This window comes from Lemur catta, chromosome 1 (genome assembly GCF_020740605.2).
Source record: "Lemur catta isolate mLemCat1 chromosome 1, mLemCat1.pri, whole genome shotgun sequence".
Classification (NCBI taxonomy): Eukaryota; Metazoa; Chordata; class Mammalia; order Primates; family Lemuridae; genus Lemur; species Lemur catta.
This window is the reverse complement of record NC_059128.1, coordinates 56321856-56338775: the sequence shown is the minus strand read 5'-3', so window position 1 is coordinate 56338775 and position 16920 is coordinate 56321856. Positions and strand designations below refer to the sequence as shown.

The 16920-nt window shown below is 37.4% G+C and overlaps 1 long non-coding RNA gene and 1 other non-coding gene across 2 annotated transcripts; both read left to right on the top strand.

Moving 5' to 3' along the window:
- The first annotated feature begins 882 nt into the window (after nt 1–882).
- Nucleotides 883–15610, top strand: LOC123640448. The gene is made up of 3 exons (XR_006735980.1): nt 883–922; nt 4632–4734; nt 15579–15610. It is a non-coding gene; the product is annotated as an uncharacterized LOC123640448 (long non-coding RNA).
- Nucleotides 11975–12163, top strand: LOC123631002. Its single transcript, XR_006732909.1, has one exon. It is a non-coding gene; the product is annotated as a U2 spliceosomal RNA (small nuclear RNA).
- Nucleotides 15611–16920: the final 1310 nt, after the last annotated feature.

The window sequence follows — 16920 nt, the reverse complement described above, 5'->3', positions numbered from 1 at the left end:
GTTAGACATATTCAATAAAATTTAGAGAGACACAGATACTTATTAAAGTACCTCTAACACTCAATTTCAATTCCATTTTTTTTGAGACCGAGTTACACTCTGTTGCCAGTGCTAGAGTGCAGTGGCGTCATCATAGGTCACTTGCAAACCCAAACTCCCAAGCTCAAGCTATCCTGCTCCCTCAGCCTCCCAAGAAGCTAAGACTACAGGTGTGAGCCACCACGCCCGGCAAATTTTTTAATTTTTTTGTACAGATGAAGTCTTGCTGTGTTGCTCAGGCTGAACTCCTGGCCTCAAGCGATCCTCCTGCCTCAGCCTCCCAAAGTGCTAGGATTACAGGCATGAGTCACCTCGCCTTTTGCTAACAACCTGTTGGAACCACAATGGTTCTTTTGGAGCTTACATCAGAACTGGAACATTGTACCTATTAGAATGAGTGAAAGGTGAAGGCAGTAGACAGCTACTGAGGGTGCATTCCTGAAAGCCCTGAAGAACAGGTAGATCAAGTTGCCAATATAGAGAACATAGGGTAGGAACCAGAAAGGAGTTGTGATGTGCTGAGAATCAGTGGGATGTCAGGGAGAAGAATACTGGCAATAAGTCAGGATCAAAATGAGCCAGGAATTAAGAAACCAAACAAGATGCCTTATCAGGTCAAAAATTAGGGGCAAGATGAGTCAAGCCACCATGGGAAAAAAACAATGTATCCTTGGGGTTAAATCTTGTGTACAAACAAATGCTTCCTGGAAACTAAAGTCTCCCTTTGGGTTAATGGTTAAGAGCTTTCCATAGTTGTTGTCTTTCTTTTTAATCTGATTTTTTTTTTTTAGAGGAGTGCATGGGCATGATCATGGCTCATTGCCACCTTGGACTCCTGGTCTCAAGTGATCCTCCCACATCAGCCTCCCGAGTAGCTGGGACTGTAAGTGTGTACCACCACACTGGCTTGCTTGTTTATTTATTTATTTAGAGACAGCATCTTGCTGTGTTGCCCAGGCTAGTCTCAAATTCCTGGTCTCAAGCAATCCTCCCGCCTCAGCCTCCCAAAGTGCTGGGATTACAGGTATGAGCCACTGTGCCCAGCCTAAATCTGATATTTATTGAGTACTTTCTATGTGTCATCACCATTCTAAGAACTTGTATTATGTTTTAATCTTTACAACAACCCCATAAGGTAGGTAATTTATTTATCTGCATTTTATAGATGAAGAAACTGAGGCAAAGGAGGTTAACCAGCTTGTACAAGGTTACTCTTCCAATAAATATTAGAGTTATAACTCCAATCTATGCTGCCTGGCTCCAGAGCTTGCGCTCTAAACCACTATGGTACATGGCTCCCTGGAATTTGTTTGTTTGCCTTAAACAACAAATTTATTTCTCATAGTCTGGAGGTTGGAAGTCAGAGATCAAGGTGGTTTCAGCAGGTTTGGCCTCTCCTAAGTCCTCTCTCCTTGGCTTGCAGATGGCCATCTCTGTTGCTGTGTCTTCACATGATCTTTTCCCTGTGTAAGGGCATCCCTGGTGTCTGCTCTTTTTAGTCTCAATTCATGTTTATCATTTCACTGGGCTCAGTCTGCTCTTGAGAGAAATGGCTGTAGACATGCATATCATGTCCAGATATTATTTAGTCTACTTTTTCTTGTTAAGAACATAATATTTAAGGAAATTTTCAAGTACAACTTCAGGAAAAAGATCTTTAACTTTATCCTTTTTGGAGTTAAAAAGGCTCTACATAGTTTGCCACACAAAAGCACTTGTGATTTTGTCATCAGAATTCTTCATGGCCAGTTTTGCTCAATTTTGGAAGTTTACTTACAGAAAAGAAGTTGGCTTTGTTTTTCTCCTCTTTCAAGGAAAGACCACATTACCTGTTAGCATTCTAAACTCTCAATCCCTGCATATTTTCTCCCTGGTAGCAGGATGTCCAAATGAAAATGTCAGACAATTAGATATGTGGGATTAGAACTCGAGAGAGATTAGGAGTAGGGATATGATCTGGGCTATGATTCATAAAGAAGCTAGAGTTGAAATTATGGGAAACACCTAAGATCTCCAGAGAAAAATATTCAAAAAAAAAAAAAATGAAAAAAGAGAGCTCCGTCCAGGCAGAAAAGACTTTATAGAACACCCTTGTCCAATCTTTTACACACAGCTCAGCTTCCCAGAATAAAATCAACCAGTCTCTATTACCATACCTATGGGAACTCATTACCCCTCCACTAGTTTCCCATTGACTGTAACAGATTACCACAAATTTAGTGACTTTAACAATACCAAATTATAATCTTATAGTTCTGGAGGTCAGAGGTTCAAAATGGGTTTCAATGGGCCAAAATCAAGGTGCTGGCAGGACTATATTTCCCCCAGAGGCTCTGGGGTAGAATTCATTTCTTTGCCTCTCCTAGTTTCTAGAGGCTGCCTGCATACCTTACTTTCCAAGCCAGCAGAATAGCATATGCTATAGTTTAAATGTTTGTCACTTCTCCAACTCATGTTGAAATTTAATTGCCATTGTAACAGTATTAAGAGATGAGACCTTTAGCAGTTATTAGGCTCTGCTCTGATGAATGGATTAATGCCTTTATTGCAGAAGTGGGTTCTTTATAAAAGAATGAATTTGGCCCCCTTTTGTCTCTCTCTTGCCACTGTCTTTGCCCTTCCACCCTTCCACCATGGGATGATGCAGTAAGAAGTCCCTCATAAGATGCTGGCCCTTCTATCTTGGACTTCCCAGCCTTCAGAATTATGAAGAAATACATTTCTGTTCTTTATAAATTACCCAGTCTGTGGTATTTTTTTATGGCAGCACAAAAGGGACTGAGATAGCATCTGTACATCTCTCTGTGACTCTGACCTGTTTCCAGCATGACGTCTCCTCTGATTCTTCTGCCTCCTTCTTCTGTCTTTTAAGGACCCTGGTGATTACATTAGGGCCATCTGGATAATCCGGGATAGTCTCCTACTTTAAAGTTCTTAAATCATCACATCTGCAAAATCCCTTTTGCTATGTAAGGTAATACATTTAGAGGTTCCAGGAATTAAGGTGTGGACATCTTTGGGGGGCTATTAGTCTGTCTATCACATCCCTCAAAGCAGCCCACAATCCTAATGACGAGAAAATTCTTATACTGAGCTAAATCTTGCCTACACATAATTTCTGAACATAGATCCAGAAGTTTTGTCATCTGAAATCACAAATAGTTAATTTAATACCTGCCACATAACTCTCCTTCAGACATTTGAAGATATATTGACCACATCTCCCCTGGCTTTTCTTATGCGGATAAAACTATTCAGCAATTTCATAGGACATAGTACCAAATTCCTATTATCCTGGTTGGCTTTGTATATACATCTTTGTTTTATTAATGTTTCTTTGATATGGTCTAACCAGCAAGAATAGATAGAGCCGGCTGGGTGCGGTGGCTCACCCCTGTAATCCTAGCACTCTGGGAAGCCGAGGCGAGTGGATCGTTTGAGCTCAGGAGTTCAAGACCAGCCTGAGCAAGAGCAAGATCTCATCTCTACTGAAAATAGAAAGAAATTAGCTGGACAACTAAAAATATATAGAAAAAATTAGCCGGGCATGGTGGCGCATGCCTGTAGTCCCAGCTACTTGGGAGGCTGAGGGAGTAGGGTTGCTTGAGCCCAGGAGTTTGAGGTTGCTGTGAGCTAGGCTGACATCACGGCACTCTAGCCTGGGCAATAGAGAGAGACTCTGTCTCAAAAAAAAAAAAAAGAAAAAAAAAATCTGAATAATGTCTGAATTGTACTAATATCAATTTATAAGTAATACTGCCCTATAGTTATGCAATATGTAATATGTAAGACACTACCATTGGAGGAAGGTTACATGGAACTTCTCTGTACTAATTTTTCAACTGCCTGTGAATCTATAATTATTTCAAAATAAAACAATAATATTGAGTAACAATGATATTTTAGTGTGTGAAATCTATTGGATTGTCTACTTATATTTCCTTTCTAGAAATTTCCCTCCCCCTCCCCCTCCTCAGGATTGCAGTTAAAGCTGTCATTTTCAATCTAAGTTGTCCCAAATCTAGATGACAGTTGATTAGTTCAGAGGCGGGCCAGTTGGAGCCTTTTCCTGGGAAATGGCATTTGGACTGAGAAATAACTATCTCTCTTCATGTGTCTGGACTATAATTTGCAAACTCAAGAGCTGTCAGAGTATACTATTTTTCATCACGTGGTTAGAGGAAGCAGAAGAACCTGATTAACAAAGAGAAGGTGGAATGAAGCAAGCGCACAAAGGGAGGGAGAGAGGGGAGAGGGAGAATCCTTTTGACATTCACCTTCCTGGCTCCTTCAGTCTAGTTTAATTTCTGTCCTTGAGTTCTGTGAGACACCTCTGTACCTTTATAATAAATTCACCTTGTTATCTAAGCCAGATCCATTTGGATTTCTATTACATGCAACCATAAGAAATCCTAACCAATACATCTAGGAAGACAGACCATATTTTTCCTGTGGCTTATACTTAGAATACGACTTTTTTTTTTTTTAAGAAGTATGACTTGATAGTATCTAAGATAAAGGTTGGTACTCCTCCATAGTACAACCACACAGCATACACTAAAGATCATTTAATTCATTCCTCTCATTTTCAGGTGAGACAACTTCAGGTTAAGGGACTTAGCCAAAGTTATACGGCCAGTTGCTAGAAGAATCAGAACCAGCACCATGTCACCTCCTTCACTTCAATATTACATGGTAAGTCCTGGAGAGAAGCATCGGGATGCTCCACTGAGGGTTTTATTTGCTTGTTTATAGTATACCAGTTGCATAATTAATGAATCACAACATTAATTAACAAGGACCTACTTGAGAGATCAAATGAATAAGGGATGGTGTATAGGGATATAAATAGAGTTATAATTATAGGCATTTAATACTAAAAAAATCTTTAACTTTTATCATTATTCGTCATGGAGATATTCCACTTGTCGCTTAAAATAGATATACATAGTCTTTTGAGATTAAAAACAAATAATTTCAGAACAGATTACTCAAACATGTTAATTCAAATAGTATCTAGAATTGAGAAAAAAATTAAGACTAAATGCAACAGGATGTAAATACTAAGTTTGACGTAAACTTCCTGAGAGGTGGATGGAGGTTTTCTCAAAAACTTCCTGCTTGGTCATAACGAAGAGCAAGACAACTGGAACACATTAGTCTACCTTTCTCAATCTGGTCCTTACAGTTGATTAAAAATGCTGATTTGGGATTCTTCTTAACCAAAGTAGCCAAAGCACAGCACAGTGTTAACTATGTTTTGAAAGGCACCTGTATGGTGGGAAAAAAGTATTCAGATTTTAAATAAAAAGGAATCTGATGAACATGTGACTTGCTGGAAAGCACAGCACAGAATAGAAAAAATGTAATTTACAGCTTTCAGTTTTATGTTCCCTTAACTGAAGTAGCTGGCCCTATCACTGCCAGCCCACTGGCTACCCAGAGTTGTAGCTGTCTACATTTTTTATCAGAGTTGTCTGACACTATTGGTTGTGTACCAGCTCTTTCTGCTGGGGCTGTGGATGATAACATAGCCCTGTGTTCTGTGTGCATGTAATTCTCACTACTCTTGTTCTTCCCTAAGCCGGCAGGGTATCTTATCTTTTTAGTAATTCCTTCCATATGAAGGCATTTTAATATTTTATTTTCCAGTAGTAGGATCCCAGCTTTACCACCACCTCAGGTGAATATGCCATTGTCCTTGGCCTTGATTTTCTGGAGCTGCACTCCCCCAGAGAGCAGGTACCCAATCATTCTTATGATTGAGACCTCAAAACCTTTGGCCTAGGGGGAAAGAAAAAAATTTTCTAACTATACAGTTGCTCCCAAATCCATTAATCAATCAAAAGAAAACTTAAAAATAAGAAAAGAAGAAAAAAAGGAAGGAGGAGGGAGGAAAAAAGAATGGAAGGAAAAAAGAAAGAAAAAGAAATAAAGGCTTCCCAGAGCCTTGGGATTTTTTTTTTTTTTTTTTTTGGAAATAAGGTAGGAAGAGCTTCTTTGACCCTTGTCTCAAGTATGTTTCTTCTAGAGTCAGTGTACAGCATCATCAGTTCTACCAATTTCATGTTCAGTTAGCTTCCCAATGTCCCCACTCCCTTCTTTGTTTTTGTTTTGTTTTTTGGTTTTTGGTTTTTGGTTTTTTTTTTGAGACAGAGTCTTGCTCTGTCGCCCAGGCTAGAGTGCAGTGGCGTCACCACAGCTCCCTCCAACCTCAAACTCCTGGGCTCAAGCGATCCTCCTGCTTCAGCCTCCTGAGTAATTGGGACTACAGGTGCATGCCACCACGCCTGGCTAATTTTTTCTATTTTTTGTAGAGACAGGGTCTCGTTCTTGCTCAGGCTGGTTTTGAACTCCTGGCCTCAAGCAATCCTCCCGCTTTGGCCTTCCAGAGTGTTAGGATTACAGGTGTGAGCCATGGTGTCTGGCCCCCACTCCTTTCTGAAACATTTTCTACCCTACCTCTTCCTGGCCTGCAGCACTGTATCTTCATGGTGTTGGTTTGCAATGAATTGTATCATGGCTGTGGCTTTGTATTAATATTTACATAATATTAATCTATACCCCTGAAGTCCCCATTACACATAATTCCATCTTGCAACTCTGTCAGAGAGGCTAATAGAAGGAAAAATGTATTCAATTTAATTCAGTAAAGACATGTTAAATAGAGAGATACACTGAGATGAATGGAAGCTCATAATCCTATAACTGTGAAACTATGATTAACATCAGACATTTACGATTGATATATCAGAAGTTATAAACAATAAATAGACAGTAATGACAGAATAGACGAGCTTACTGAAGCGGAAAAAACTTTAACATTTAAAAATTTAAAAAAAGTAATGACAGTAGAGTCTAATTCCAAATGGGATTGGTGGGATTTTAGCAAAATAAGACTTTTTAAAAAAATTACTGTTCTTTTCTTTGATGACAAAGAGATTTATCAGCTTTTATTCTTAAAAGTTTGAAAAACACCAAAAAGCAGAAAGAATGAAGGAAAAAAAATCTACTCTGAGACAATCATTGCTAACATTGTGGCATGTCCTTCTAACGTTTGCTAACATTTCCATTTCCATATACACTTATACATATATATAATTGGGAACTTATTGTATGTAACAGTTTGTAACATCACTTTTTAACCTAGCAATATATTGTGAATATTTGCTCACATCTTGAAATATTTTTCTATACCTGATTGTCAATTCCAGAATATGGATGCTCTATATTTAATCAATTTCCTGCTGTTGGACCTTTAGGTGGTTTCCAATAAACCACACTCATGAATTTAAATCATTTTGCAAATATCAGGTTATTTTCTTAAGTTCTAGAAGTTGAACTGCTTAGTCAAAGTATTTAAACATTTATTTTTTCCTTTCTTTTTGAGACAGAATCTTGTTCTTTCGCCCTGGGTAGAGTGCAGTGATGTCATCATATAGCTTACTGCAATCTCAAACTCCTGGGCTCAAGCGATCCTCTTGCCTCAGCCTCCCGAGTAGCTGGAACTACAGGCAGGCACACACCATGACGCCTGCGTAATTGTTCTGTTTTTAGTCTTATACTTACTCAGGCTGGTCTTGAACTCCTGAGTTCAAGCAGTCCTCCTACCTCCACCTCCCAGAGTGCTAGGATTACAGGTATGAGCCACCAAGCCTCGCCAAAACTTTCCGGTTTTAATGCTCATGGTACTAAGTATGTATGTCTCTATTTTTAGTGCAGTGAAGTCTATCACTGAGAAATTTCAAAGCTGTTATTTAAGATGTTAATTGTGTAATTTATGGATACCATAGTTGTGTGGTTTAACCTGTTAAGACATGCTTGGAAAAGAGAACATGAGTATATTGTCACTTTATTATGAACCTATATTAGAAGATATATAGTAATATATAGACACATACAGTAATCCCTTGATAATAATAGGTCATGTGTTATTGAAAAATATTATGTCAAACAAAAGTACAGTTGATAATTTTACTTGTCTAGCACTCTCCACTCCCCATTCCTCCCCCACGTAGAATGTATACTCCATGAAGACTATGAGCTTGTCTATCCTGTTCACTGTTGCATTCCTGTCCTGAACATTTCTGAATATTTAGTAAAAAGTATAAAAATACTTGCTGAATGAATAAAAAACAGGTAATTTAAAAAGGTAAAAAAATGGCTTCGAATTTACAAAAACACAATAAACAAAAGTTCTAGAAGACATCCAGTTCTAAAATAAACCAGATTTGTCAATAGAGGTGCAAATTTAATTCCAAACTTTAAAATGATAGCATGTATTACTAGTTCATTAACTGATATAATTAGATAATAATAGCTAAACCTCAGAGATGAGTAATAAAGGCAGAGTGGAATTTGTTTGTTTTTCTGAAGGGAGACGGAAAAGCCAGTGGAGACTTTCCCCACATGTTCTATGAGACTATACTGGGAAGACCAAAACCAGACCAGCAATGAACTCGACCCAACCAAGGGCCAGTGTTCACCCCTCTTCAGTCAGGATGGGTGTTTTCTATTGAACGTGTACATTGGGACAGACGGTGGTGTCTCAGGATGGGTAGGTAAGGTGAGGAAAAGGCTTTCCGTGAACAGCATTAAGTTTAGGTCAGAGTCGTCAGGATAGTTATGTGACATTGTGAGTGTGGTTTGCAAAATATTCAACTAAAATGTATGGATAACCAGCCCATTGTCAAGGCTACACTGAGAGTTTTTCAGGTTTTGTCAGGAATATTGGTCATGAAAGCTACTCAGTACAGAGTAAGCTTTCTTTGGGCCTTTCCCTCACTGGCCAGAAAAACTGACACACGGGCAAGATTAGGGACACCTGGGGAGCTAGGAGCCTGTGTTCCTTTGGATAAGTAGAAGGAGCACAGAAAACATGGGATCTAGCTTGTCAAACCAAGTGGCAGGCAAAAAACACCAGCTGCTGGGCGGAATGTGAGACATTGCCAGCCCAGGTGAGTGGATGATGCTGGTAGTCGAATTAGGGCAGAGTGCAATTTGTAATACCAGGGTTAAAGATTGCCCTTGGGGTCTGATTAAACATTTGAAAAAGGGCATCAACTCAGTGGGCAGGTGTTTAAGTCTACACAGGATGAAAAAGGAGGCAACTGCAGGGGTGACTTTTCTTTTTCTGGTTTTGTGGACTTCTCTTTAACTTTTGTTTTTCACCCTTTATCATCCAAAACTAAGGGATTAATTAACTCTGGAGGACCTGAGAAACTGATCTTTGGTAAATAGGTAACCTACACAATTTTAGGGGAATTAATTAACATGTATGATAGGTTTAATGGAAGCTTACTAAGTACTCTTTTTTTCAGATGACTGCCATATATGTTCTTTTAAACTTGAACTTTTTTTTTTTTTTTTTTTGAGATAGAGTCTTACTCTGTTGCCCAGGCTAGAGTGCCGTGGCATCAGCCTAGCTCACAGCAACCTCAAACTCCTGGGCTCAAGCAATCCTCCTGCCTCAGCCTCCTGGGTAGCTGGGACTACAGGAACGTGCCACCATGCCCGGCTAATTTTTTCTATTTTTAGTTGTTTGGCTAATATCTTTCTATTTATAGTAGAGACAGGGTCTTGCTCTTGCTCAGGCTGGTCTCAGACTCCTGAGCACAAACGATCCTCCCGCCTTGGCCTCTCAGAGTGCTAGGATTACAGGCGTGGCCATTGCGCCCGGCCTAAATTTGAACTTTTTACCGAAGTATAAAATATCAGAACAAGGCAGAAAGCTTGTCTGGTATTTTTACACCTTGTTTTTATTATGAAATGTATCATACCTATCAAAGACCCATATAAAACATATATATTATTTTAAAAAACTAAAGAAACATCTAAATACTTACCAACTTAACAATAATTTCTTATTGCTAAATAGCCATAGTCAAGTACAGAAAAAATAAGAAAAAAAATTAAGAAAAATAAAAAGAATAATTTCTTAAATTAACTACTTACGAGATTTGTCAGCTTGATAGTCTGTTGATCTTTCACAAATGCTGGCTGCTTAATTAAACAGATAGATGTATTCAAATCCTGAGGCTCTGATAATTTGTTCTATTACTACAGGTTCCTATGACTTGTAAAAATAGAATCTTATGGTTTTTAAATGGAAATGTGTAACTGGAAACTACAATTCTTTAAGATTAATTTCTAAACTCAGTAGTGAAATTATGATACAATCACTTGGCAAGTACCCAACTTTTTCCTGGGCAATAACTACTTTGGCTGGTAAAAAATATGCCTTTTCAAACACATGCATATTAATTTCTTTCATTGAGTAAAATTTGAGTTAGGTATAAGTTAATATTTATCAAACAATCTGTATTAGTTATCTACTGCTGTGTAATAAATTACCCCAAAACTTAGTGACTTAAAGCAACAAATAATTATAATCTTGTAGAGTCTATGAGTAAGGAAACTAGGAAAGCTTAGTTGGATCTTTTGGCTCTGTGTTTCTCACAAGGCTGTATTGAAGGTGCTGGTGGATGCTGGCACCCCTCACTGGCTTAGTTCCTCACTGGCTGTTGACTAGAGGCTACCTTCTGGTTTTTGCCACATGGCTTATCCATTGGGCAGTTCACAACATGGCAGTTTTCTTCATCAGAATTAGCAACTGAAAGGGTAAGAGAGAGTGAGAGGTAGATAGAAGTCACGGTTTTTTGTAACCTAATTTCAGATATGACATTCTATCACTTTGCCATATTCTGTTCATTAGAAACAAGTCACTAGGTCCAGCCCATGCACAAGGGGAGGAAATTACGTAAGATGTGAAAACTAGGTGCGGCTATTGGGAGCCATTTTAGAAGCAGCCACCACAGTAACTCTTGAAAGAAGGAAAAACAAGAAGTAAAAATGCTAACTCAGCTAAAGAGTCATTATAAGGGAATAACTTGTGTGCAGATATGGCATTATTGATGGCGATTACCTTCTGCATGTGTGGTCAGGAATGGAAAGACTGCTAATTGAAATAAAAATACTTTCCACAAAAACAAAGAGCATTCCATGGTTTATAGCTGTTCACTGTAGAGTTTCTGGCTGTTTTTGACTCTGTAAACAGGTTTTATAGTGAAGCAAAAACTAAACATGAATCAGCAAATTGGTACTGTGAATTACAGTTCAAAAACAATTCTGGGATATACCAATTGATAAGAATTTATCGAGTACCTACTATGTTCTAGAAACTTACTGACATTGGAGAAGAATAAGACATAGTATTTGCTCTTAATTAGTCTGTGGCATGTCTTGAAAATCCATGAAATAGGAATCAATCCTTTATTAGAGTAGTGAATCAGATTCTGGGCTCTAAATTCAAGAAATGAAAGAAATAGGAAAAAATTCAGAGGAGTAATTAACCACAGGATTAAAACTTAGAAAATAGAATTTATATAGAAAGCCTGAAGGCACAAAGCTTACTTAATCTGAGGAAGGTAAAAATTGTTCCAGTAATCATCTTTATGAATAGTTATATAGAAGATGGAAGTATTAATAGATGTCTGTGCCCTCAAATGAGAGATCTGCAAAAAGACTATATTTCTGTATATAGCATATATTAAAAAAGGTTTTCTAAGAGAGAATTGTTTAATATAAGAAGGGTCAATGACAACTTTTATAGCATATTTTTCTCTGGGGTCATTAGACATGTTATAAAAGTCTAATATACACTCAATTTTTAACAATGGTTTCTGTCAAGAACTATAAAGGATTTAAGATTTTACCCTACATATAAACTAGTAGGTTAGCCTGCCACAGTTTTATGGATGCCAGAAGAGAGGAGATTCCTTGGTCCAAGACAAAGGATAATTTATTACTTACAGCAAAAGTAGGAGCCAGAAAATCTATCATCATTTTTCTTTTCCTGGTTCCCTGAGCTCCAGTACTCATAAAAGAACACAAAGTGGGCTAGGTAAAGAGAGTGAAGTTCAAAACACATTTTAGCTTTGCTTCTTGGCCTTTTGACTAAGATCAAATGTAGTATCTGTTCTCATCAGTTAAATATGATATGTTTTCTAATGGAGGACAATATATTAAGTGGATGTGTGGAGCAGGGAGGTAGAATAGGAGCCTGTTCTGTCCATTTCATGCATCAACCTGGTACTGCAGTAACTCCAGGAACTATAAACACACATACACACAAAAGTTTTCTGGCATCTGAGATAACTGGCTTAATTTTAAGAGCACAGTGACTTTTAGAAGTTATAGTAGCTACAGATATTTCAGACAGTAATTTGGAATATGCAAAAGTTTAGAGAAACTGTTAATTGAAACATCTATATTTGATTATTCTTAATATACCACATTGGGATAAATCTGCTGTTCTCAAGAGCCCCTTTAAAGATCAGATAAATTATAATTGTTGGGATTTTTGTATATGTTTTTAAATTTAATGGGGTTAAAATATTTTGGAAAAACTATTACGCTGTGTTAGGAAACCACATCCTTTCTGTTTGCTAACCATCCCACTTAGCCTCAAAAAGGAGCAGAAGATGCTTTGTTGTTAGGCGATTGGTGGAGGATGATAACCATATCCTCACTCATTGGCACCCTTACATAGATTTCTGCCGCGCCTTTCTTTTGATCAGAGGTAGCCTTCTGGGCTCATTTCATCTATTTGACAGGAGTGCTGGTAAGTACCTCTTAGGTGATCAGGGTCTAATAAGCCTATCACAGACGTTGTTGTGTTACAACTCCTTTTCAGTTGTATCTTCTTTATGAGAACTGTGTTTGAAACTTTCCACACCTTCTGTTGGCCCAAAGGTAATTATTCTTCTGTTTGGAAAATGTGAGATAACTCATCTGAGATGATTTTCTTTTTTAATACTCCCTGGGGAAGATATATATACTTTTTTACTTTGAAAGTTTTCCTTTAAAAATAATTTCTTCTGAGTTTCCTTCTCTGTTCTGTCATTCTGCAACTTCTGCTGGAAAATGATGTTACTTATTTTTGGCTTCATTAGAGTAACAACTGGCCACTTAAAAATTGAGCTTTATGCTCAATGTCTCCCACACTTATAAGCAAATTTCTTAAATTTTGCTTAAGAGCAAAATTACAGTGGAAGCGTGGGTTTTCAAAATGTTGCTAGTCCTAGAGTCTGTTTAAGACTTGAAGCTGTACAGCAGAGATATAATAAGCAATTAAAATAATTTTTTGCACGTTTTCTAAAAGCCTTTGAGGTATTACCTAAGTTGCTTAATTATTAGTTAGTACAACGTCTTGGCAAAGTATCATGATTGCTTTTCTCAGTTCTCAGTTCCTTTTAGACCTTTTTCCTTTTTAAGCTTCTCCTACCTTGTGAAATGATTCAAAAAATTTAAATGCAAAATATGTACTTATGCAACATTTTTGGATTATCCATTTAACTAAGAAAATATTAGGAAATAAAAAATTTATGGTATGAATTCTACTACCACTTGGAATGGTATAACAGGGAGCAGAATTAACCTCCCACCTAAGCTAATTAGACAACTGGACAAAATAAGTAAGATAATTGTTTTCATAGATCAGATAGTAGGCAGTACAGGACAGTGATTTCTCAAAGAAACGAATAAGGGAGTCCTATGATTGCCCCTGGCTGTAGGAGATTTTCCAGGCTGCAGCACAGCTTGGAAGAGGAACCCATACAGAGCTTGGCCATCTCTTTGAGTTGAGGAAACAGCATGAAGATCTGGGAGGTAAAGCCATCAGAATTTGCAAGGTAAAAATCAGAGGAGAAAGCTGAACAAAAGAAGAGCTCTGAATGGGTTCTCCTTGAGTCTTCAGTTGAATAATAATTAATAAATACACATGAGAAAAACTACCAAGGCTGGAGAAAGAATCACTGGAAAAGAGCAAGCAGAACAAAACTTGGAGCTACAAAGGGCTGGAAATAGTTTGTGTTCCAACCAGATATTAATAGGGCGGAAAAGTTTGGGTATTATTTTACAATGTATGAACAATTTAGTAAATTTTAAAAAAGGAGGTAACTATATGTATAGGTAACTTAAAATGTAAAAAAAAAAAATCACATCCATAACTTCCACCTAGCTTATTAGAGTCATAGTATTGGGCAGTACCAATTAAAATAGTAAAGCTATATTGTATCTCTCTTTTACTCAAAAGTGAGAATATTTGAACTATAACCTCGTTATCATTTTTCCTCTTTGCTACAACCCAATGATGTAGGAGATATTAACCCCGTTTAACACGAGTAAACTGAGTTTCAGTGAAGGTAAGAAATTTTCCAAAAGTTGTACAGCTAGTAAATGGCAGAGCCAGGATTAAATCCTATTTCTTTTTTTGCCCTGGGGTAGAGTACAGTGGTGTCATCACAGCTCACTGTAGCCTTGAACTCCTGGGCCCAAATGATCCTCCCACCTCAGCCTCCCGAGTAGCTGGGATTACAGGTACACACCAGCATGCCCAACTAATTTTTTTTTTTTTTTGAGACAGAGTCTCGCTTTGTTGCCCGGGCTAGAGTGAGTGCTATGGCGTCAGCCTAGCTCACAGCAACCTCAAACTCCTGGGCTTAAGCGATCCTCCTGCCTCAGCCTCCCGGGTAGCTGGGACTACAGGCATGGGCCACCATGCCCGGCTAATTTTATATATATATATTTTTAGTTGGCCAGATAATTTATTTCTATTTTTAGTAGAGATGGGGTCTCGCTCAGGCTGGTCTCGAACTCCTGACCTCGAGCGATCCACCCCCCTTGGCCTCCCAGAGGGCTAGGATTACAGGCGTGAGCCACCGCGCCCGGCCCCGACTAATTTTTTTTGTTGTTTTTTGTACAGACAGGGTCTCTCAATGTTGCCCAGGCTGGTCTAGATCTCTTGGGCTCAAGTGCTCCTCCCACTTTGGCCTCCCAAAATGCTGGGATTAGGCATGAGCCACTGCGTCCAGCCCATACATGTATTTCAAGGAGTGTTTTATCTATCATTAGTTTTTGTACATAATATTCCTGTGAAACTCATGGTCAGAAAACATTATTTAATTTATTTTACAAGTGGATAGATTGCAGCCTAAAGTGGCTGCATTGCTAAAAGCATCTGGAGAAGTCTAGGGAAGTAAAAAAAAAAAAAATGAAACAATCATCAATAACACCTTTTACGAAATTTTTATCATCTAAATTATAAAAGTAATTTATGCTTGTTATAACAAGGGAAATGATCCAGAGATACGTCAAGAAAAGGTATTCATCTCCCCAGGTTCATGCTTTTTAGGGGCAGTCAGATAAACACTAGGGCAATTGAGATTCAGAGTTTAGGGTATATACTGCTTCCTACGAATAGGCATAGCACTGAGTGCTATATATTAGTACTTATGTACCATATTGCTGATAAACCCATTTTTTCAAGAATGATTACTATCTTTATCTTATACAATGTTCTCAATATATCCTACAGGTAGTATTGTGTTTGAAAATTAAGTACCTAAATATTATTATATTAAGTCATTAAATACCTTTAATTATGCATAAAATTACCATATTAATACCAGCAACAAGCTATTTAAAAATATTTTTAACATATTTTTCTCTTTTCTATTAATCCTTTTACAAAATCTCAGAAAATCTGCACAGCCTCCTGGAAACATCCAACAATTGTTACTAAGTCACTATCAACAGTAGTGATAGTGACTTCTTAACTCTGCTTGTCTTCTTTTTGGGTGAGTAGCAAAGAATGTTTTAGCAGGAATAAATATGTGTATGTGAACAAGAAATTATTGGAATTCCAGCATTTGTTCTGATATTCAATATTATAGCAGAACCTAAATATTAAACTTAGTAGTACCAATAGTAAATATAGAGTTCTAAACTTTTTATTTTTAGCATTTTGTTTAGCTACTTACCAATAACTTCCTTTTAAAGGATAGAATTGACTGCCACTGAAAATTCTTTTTCATAAGCATGTGATGATGGAAAGTATATTACATAAATCTCTTTCAAAAGATAGATCTCCAAAAGTTACTATAATTCCAAAATGTGGGTTAGTTTAGTTTTTTAAAAAAATTTAAATATAATACTAAATATGAGATGACTGAACTAGTTTAGTGTTCAAGTTTTGATGTTCCATTTCATTCTTTAAAAAAAAAGTTTTGCTTTTCCTTTTACAGGCAGGGTCTTGCTCTATTGCCCAGGCTGGAGGCAGCCTGATGAAGTAATCCTCCTGCCTCAGCCTCCTGAGTAGCTGGGACTACAGGTACATGCTACCAAACCTGGCTAATTTAAAAAAAATATTTTTTTTTGTAGAGACGGTATCTCATTATGCTGCCCAGGCTGATCTCGAACTCCTGGCCTCAAGCGATCCTCCTGGCTTGGCCTCCCAGAGTGCTGGGATTACAGGTGTGAGCCACCATGCCCAGCTGCTTTTCCTGGTTTCAAAAGAAATACAGTTATTATTTTTAAAAGTGGAAAATGTAGAAAAGCACATTAAAGAAAAAGAAATAATCAGTAATTGCTCCATCTAGATATAATCTCTCTATATATTTTGAAGGCTATCTTTGTAGTTTTATCTTTTCGTAGAAACTGCATTATTTTTTATTTTAGTCCTATGCTAGCCTCTTCAGATAAAGCCGAATACAAAGAATTTTACAGAATAGAGATATAATAAGTGGGATACAATGTAATCTACCCTTCCCCTCCACCCTTCTGTCATGATAGAAGCTACTTCTAGTCCTTATTTTGTCCTATCTGGACTGTCATACAGAATATTAGTGAGTAAAGATAGACACATTTATATTTTTAACAGAATAATTGAAACTGGGGAAAACCAAAAATTTTCAGGTAAATATTTTAATTACTTTATCACACAAAGCACAACAAAGTTGTATATATACATATACAACTGTTTACAAATATGTAATCATATGTATAAAGACTAGAAGGGACTATCCAGAAAAATATGTATTC